Source organism: Macrobrachium nipponense, chromosome 15 (genome assembly GCF_015104395.2).
Source record: "Macrobrachium nipponense isolate FS-2020 chromosome 15, ASM1510439v2, whole genome shotgun sequence".
Classification (NCBI taxonomy): Eukaryota; Metazoa; Arthropoda; class Malacostraca; order Decapoda; family Palaemonidae; genus Macrobrachium; species Macrobrachium nipponense.
Genome location: NC_087208.1, coordinates 77,660,429 through 77,667,928, shown reverse-complemented (window position 1 = coordinate 77,667,928; position 7,500 = coordinate 77,660,429).

Here is a 7,500-nt window from a genome sequence, read left to right as displayed (position 1 = left end):
GACTTATCTTCTGCACCAACGGTTCTCCTCACCTTCGCACTGCTTTTCTACTAAACCAATCATATGCACTTTCTAGGTCCCTTAATTCACACAGAGACTTGCTTGAACAAACCCACACTGCTCATCCTCTGCCAATTCTTTTGTCATTCCTTACTCAATCAACATCTTTAAAATAATAACGTCGTGTCTATGACCTTGACCTGAGATAACCTCCCCAGACCTAAGGAACGTTTTCTATCAATAAGAATGTTTACATGAATCATAATAACAAATATTGACACTGAAGCTACATAAAACATATGTGCTATACTATCAATGATTGTAAAGATCTTGAATGAACAATTATAAGAGATACTTATTTTCCAAAAACGTTTACTGTATCGTGAAACTGAAAATAAAAGACGCAAAGAAAAGTGCAGGAAGAATTGCTGCGTTGGTGTTCTCCCGTCATGCAATTTTATTGATTTAGCCCAGTGTGGAATGGTACTCTACATTTTGGTGCCCAGGCCATGGAATTAAGTTAATTTAAATACTCTCAGTGATATAAAGGACTAAGTCAATGTAAGTATGGATTTAGCTAAAAAGAGTTGAAAATGAAGCAGACGGTGTCCAAAGGCTGGGTAATACGGTCAGCCTATCAGATCATAAGTTTGTTACAACTGCTAAACCATCAATAAGTGAACTGACATCGGGGATAGATTTTAATCGACGTATATAGGCGTTATACAGCTAATAGTCATGCAACCCTTGCACTAGTTAACACATCTAAGCTTAGTTAAAAAAAATAACAATGTTAAGTTACGTACGTTAGAACTGCCTAAGTCTTCAGGACAGGTTACCAAATGGTATTCACTTTGAGATCTATTTTTCACACACAGATGCAAGCAGCCTTTCACATATACAAATTCGAGTTACCTGTTATCATATCTTGAAGATGAGGCAAGAAAAATAGGTCAAGGGATTTCCCACTGCTCTAAGTTATAAGATTGTCTGCAATTTCATCAGTAAGAGTTTTGGAAGACCAGAAATTAAAATTTTTTCCCATGGCCAAGGACTTAAGAATGTAAGTGTGTTCAAAGAGTAAAGACATCATTTGGGTGTCTCGGTTCTGGGCACTGAGAGATGAGCTCCACACTGACATAAGAACCCTGGGATCTTTAAGGGTAACTGGAGAACAGTGTGAAGTATTTCTTGCCCCAATGATCCTATCACGAGTGAATATTGCAGACATGAGGCTTGAGAATATGTCGAAAGAAAAGAAGGCATAAGAGTTTCATGATAAATAGCCGTTCAGATTCCATTTGTTAACGACCAAAAGTATTCCTGCATTGTAATCACAAAATAACAATATGACATGAGTGATTATTTTCCTTTGCACATTGCCCTAAATCAATAAAATGACATGACTGAGAAAACCAAAACAGCAATTCTTCCCGCACCTTTTTTCGCATCTCTTATTTTCATCTTCACAATACAATAAAAATTGTTGGAAAATAAGTACCTCGTATAATCGTTCTTTTAAAACCGTTATACTTTATCCAACACCAATTTCAATAAAGTATAATGAATATCAATATTTATTGTTATTACGATTCTTGTAAACATTCAGCTTATCGATGGAATACGTTACGTAAACCAAAGGGTTATTCTTCACTATTGGTCACTATTTACAGGGTAAGCATGATCCCTGATTCTGTACGTTACAACAATAACGTTAGATACAATTTTGGTCAGAGATAAGTTAGCATCAGCCAATACTTGGCAAGCCTCAACAAACTTCTTAGAACAGTATTTACCCCACTAAACCAGTTATCTCCATACCTGCCTGTTTTGAGCTCTTTGATAACCTCAGCTTCAGAATACTTACTCAAATGATGTATAATAGTAATGCAACTAGTCTCAAGTTTCCTTTAGATTTTTTACAAAATGAAACTGAAACTTTGGAGTGATGTGAAACGTTCAAGAATCTAACATTTAAAATTTTGTTCATTTCGACAGAGATAGACACTTGTATTGAAGAGAAGCCACATAAGTTCAATCATTCCAAGAGAGTTTGTGAGAGGGTGTCAGCAGCTATGGCACTTCATGCATCGTCATCCAGCCCTTGCAATTGATACCAACCCCAAGAGTTGTAATTTTGGCATAAATTTGGTCAGAAGAGTGAGCAGCGTTGGAACATGAAAACATCTAGTAGCCTTGGGTGTGGAAAACGCTTAAAAGTGGTTTATACTTCGTTTGTATTTTACCTGGGCATACTGCCTGAGGATGCACAGTGCGAAAAGTACAGAGGGAAGCTCAATGCTGTTATGTGTGGCATGGGGCTAGTGAAATGCATCAGTAATCAACTACCTATTTCTACTTCAGCTAGCCCTGAAGCGAAATGTGACAGTAAGGATCCAGCAATCGTTGCTCTTCACAGTTCAACAAGTTATACAACAGGAAATCATACTGTAATGGAGACAGCAGAAGCACTTGTACCTAGAAATGAAAGTAAGAAGCGTATCGGTAAAGTGCTACTTGACAGTCTTAAACGATTGTTTGCTATCTGGCCTATCGCTTAACACTGATTTGGTTGAAGTAATGATAATACTTAAAGATGGGTTGCCAGTTGCATTAAGTGCAGACATAACAAAGGCATTCCTACGAATCAGTCTTTGACCAGAGGACAGGGATGTGCACAGGCCCGTACTGAACGATAATGGTGATAACAGTTCCTTTTGGTAACACATCCAGATCATTCTTCCTTAATGCTACTGTTATACATCGTATGAATAAGTGTTCTGAAACTGAGGTTATCAAAGAGCTCAAAACAGGCAGGTATGGAGATAACTGGTTTAGTGGGGTAAATGCTCTTCTAAGAAGTTTGTTGAGGTCTGCAAAGTATTGGCTGATGCTAACTTATCTCTGACCAAACTTGTACCTAAGTTATTGTTGTAATGTACAGAATCAGGGTTCATGCTTACTCTGTTAATAGTAACCAACAGGCAACAGCGAAGAATAACCCTTGACCTACGTAACGTTTTCCATCGATAAGCTGAATGTTTAAAGAGAATCGTAATAACAATAAATGTTGATATTTATTATATTTTGTTGAAATTGGTGTTGGATAAAGTATAAAGGTTTTGAAAGAACAATTATAAGAGGACTTATCTTCCAACAATGATTACTGTCTTGCAAAGATGAAAATAAAAGAGACGGGAAAAAAGGTGCGGGAAGAATTGCTTTTTGGTTTTCTCCGTCATGTCATTTGTTTGATTTAGATCAATGTGCAAAAGAAAACAATTACTCATGTCGTATTGTTCTTTTGTGATTATAATACAAACTCTTATCCTTTCTTTTCTTTCGACATTTTCTATTTATAATTAATATCACACACCTTATGAAATCGCAAATATGAACATTAATTGTGTGGGAACAGTCTAAGATCAACTAAAGAGGGTTAAAGTATTGAATACAGTGATTAATCAGAATCTTTATTTAAAATAAACCATGTTACTACTTTCCTGCTGTGGATCTTGTTCCCAACCGAATGAATTTCCAATCACTCAAGCTTTATGAATAGAATAAATAATATCTAACCTTTTGATATTGTAAATGGAATAATTTTAGGTAAAGGCATGGAATTCAGGACTTTAGACAAGTTAGGGCCTCTCTCTCTCTCTCTCTCTCTATCTCTCTCTCTGTATACAATATATATATATATATATATATATATATATATATATATATATATATATATATATGTGTGTGTGTGTGTGTGTGTGTGTGTATGTATATATGTATTATATATATATATATATATATATATATATATATATTATATATATATATATATATACATTATATAGTGTGTGTGTATTTGTGGGTACACTCTTGTTTGAGTGTATATTGAATAGATATACATACGCATTTAGTTCTAGGAAAATTCCAAGTTGGGAAATTTCCAGCAGGAAGATTGCCAGGCGGAAAATTGACAGTGGGGAAAACTGCCATTGAGAAAATTGTCCGTGAGGAATATTGCCAGTGACAAATTAAAAGGATGAGCTCAGAAATCTAACTAAGTGAAGATAACTTCAATCTATATATATATATATATATATATATATATAATATATATATATATATATATATATATATATATATATATATATATATATATATATATATATATATATATATATATATATATATAAAACCTAGTAGTGTTTTAGAAGATATTGAAAAAAGGAATGGGGTTTTATTGAATAAAGGCCTAAAGCTTTAAAACGAAACGTTTATTCGTCGACATTTCGTATATAAAGAAAAATTTTTGAAAATCAAAGGCATGAGCTTTTATTGACTAAAAGCATAAAAATTTCATAATATAATAAAACAAAAATGGACATTTTACAAATGCGTGGAGATTATAAGCAAAAGATCGAAGACTTGTGATTTCATCGTTTGCGTTGTATAGCTCAACAGTACTCTTCAGTTTATCAATGATATTTTTGTCCTGCTTTGGTTAAGGAATCTCATTTCCTCGTCTCAAATTGAAGTATTATTGTTTGCACTAAAATTTCCTTCTTCTTCAAAAATGCAATACATTACCAGATATTTGGATGACATTGTGCGATATTTAAAAAAAAAAACGTTGTTGAATCCTTCAATGCTGATGTTGGTACGTGGCAAGCAAAAGTCCACTCTTGAATGAATATTCCACATAGGAATTGGAAATAACGGCGTTACCTTCTCCTATTGTTACCGCTTCCTCTCATAACACCAATGTACGTTAATTCAAAATAAGAAAGAAATTCTTCAGCAATATCTTCATCCTCTGATAGTTCCTCAAAGCCAGTAACAACATCATGACACGAGAGGAAAGCCAGGGCTGACAAACGTCGTATCTTTAAACTAAATCCGCTTTCATTGTGTTAATTATTTCTGAAACCAATGTTCACAAACTTCCTATAGAGTGCCTGGCACAGGTGGAAAAAGCAAACGGCGTGATCAGTTTGGGGAAAAACACTCATTAGTCCATTTAGCGAAGCCTTCTCAAAATCACCCATTACCCTGTGGGAGTTTTGTTGTACTAACATTTTTATTATGTTGCACAGGGTTTCAAGGGCTTCATAGGTCATTTCTGTTTTTAGGAAGCAGTGCAAAAACACGCGGGAAACTAGAATTTTCAACCTGCACATAAATTGTAAATAGCTGATAGAACACATCAGGTGACACTTTAAACGTTTCATCTCTAGTCCAATTTCTATACCTTCTTAAACCCTGAATGCCATCATTCGTGATAAACAATAATATTCAATTTTCATCATTGGCTTAAGAATCATAGCTGAGGAATCTCTCCAGAATCAAGATTCTGAAGTTCGGGTGGAATTATGAATCCTGTCGTTTCAGAGGGAATAGTTATAGTGCACGATGTTTGCTTTCTCCTGTCGAACATTTCTGCTTTATATGTTGCACATTCCTTAGCTCAGAACGTGCACAGTCATCTAAAGATAATAAACAATTTGCCACCAAAGAACGACTAGGTTGTCTTAAAGTCAAAACTTCCTCTTTCAGATCTTGAAAGACTTCTTTGGCATCCACTTTGCTCTTAGTGGAACTGTAAGTGTGTTCGGTAACACATTTCAAAATTTCCTAACCATGATCCTTTGACTTGGTGTTTAGTCTTGCTGGACAAGATTTGTGTTTTCTTACAGCACATTCCCAATAGACTTTTGTTCTTTCCTTGTTTAACCCATTTTGAAATTCATCGACAAGGATATCCTTACCTCGTTCACTTATTATAAAATAAGCCATTATGAGTATAGAGAATAAAAAAAAGGAAAAAACAGTACATCTTTTGTACCTATTCACACCTTGAACTAATTTCTGTTTTAAGTAAGTCAGTCGAGTAAATTTGAGTTTACACATGATAAATAAAAACAAATATCAAAACTTATTGTACATTTGGTTTGAACAAGCAATTGTAAAAACAGATGGTTAGTCTTAGTTACTAAAATCCTTGTCACTTCTGTGCGGCCCAAAAGCAAGTTTGAGTTAGGCAATCTGTGGTCACAATCCCCCCCCCCCTTTAAACTCTGAAATCCCCCCCCCCAACCCCCCCACCCCCCGGTTGAGAACCACTGCGCAATGGATTTACACCCAGTCTGAACAGGCTAGTAAGTTGGGTATCCCCTATTTCTTTGTACAAAAGAACCATTTGTAAATCCCTGAGGCATAAAACGATAAAAATAATATGATACGTAGACTGCTTCCTGTCCAAGTTAATGCACATTTAACACTACGTGCATAATAAAAATTATTCCTTTACGACAGATTAATTTTTTTATTTATCTACTGTGTGGGTAATATCTATGATTTAAATTATTCTTTATCAGAAATGGTCAATAATGATTATACTAAAGATAGCAATAAGATGTATTTCGGTTTATAGAGCATAAATAGGTTTTTTAATATGATCGGTGTGTGTTGCCCTCTTTTATATAAGGTATTCGTGATTCCAGTGTCATGCACTAATATATAATATATATATATATATATATATATATATATATATATATATATATATATATATATATGTATGTATAGTATTTGTATATACATATATGTATATATATATATATATATATCTATATATATATATATATATATATATATATATATATATATATATATATATGTTGCATTATGATACAAATGTCCTTTAATATCCAATTTGCTCTCCCTGGGAATTAATATATTTTCATATATGTTAACCGAGGGGAATTTTTAAGTTGACAATAATTTCGTCCTCTCGTGAATTCGAACCAGCGCGCAGAGGAGAAATCAGGACTTCAGCGCGCTGTTTCGGATCCACGAGAGGACGAAATTATTATCAACTAAAACATTTCTCCTTCGGTTAACATAATATATGAAAATATATTAATTCCGAGTTAAAGCGAACTGGATATTAAAGGACATTTGTAGCTTAATGCATGTATACGAATCACGGTGATGTGATAAAAAATTCATATATATATATATATATATATATATATATATATATATATATATATATATATATATATATATATATATGTTGTGTGTGTGTTTTAGAAAATAATGAAGCTGGTAATCTGAGTGATGCGAGAGCGGAGGTTTTTCTGGAAAGCCTGCAAAGGCGTAAAAAGATAAAATAAAACTCTATAAAATCGATTGGAATAGTAGTGTGTGTGGTGTTTGGAAAAAATGAAGGTTTCAGAGAGTGAGTGAGAGTAATGATGCTTTCTTTTATGATGGGAAGATGGCAGTGTCTAAATTCAAACTAACATAGAGGCATGAAATTTCCCAGTCTTTAGGCTGGGAAATGTAAATCAGTTTGATGGGATGACGGAATTTTGATTTACACATGGAATAGAAAGTTGTCTGGTTCAACTGTTTATTTTGGAAAATAAAACTGAAAAGACAGTATTCGCCATGTATGGATCTGACAAATGCTCGTACTAGAAGGAGTGAGGTGTGATG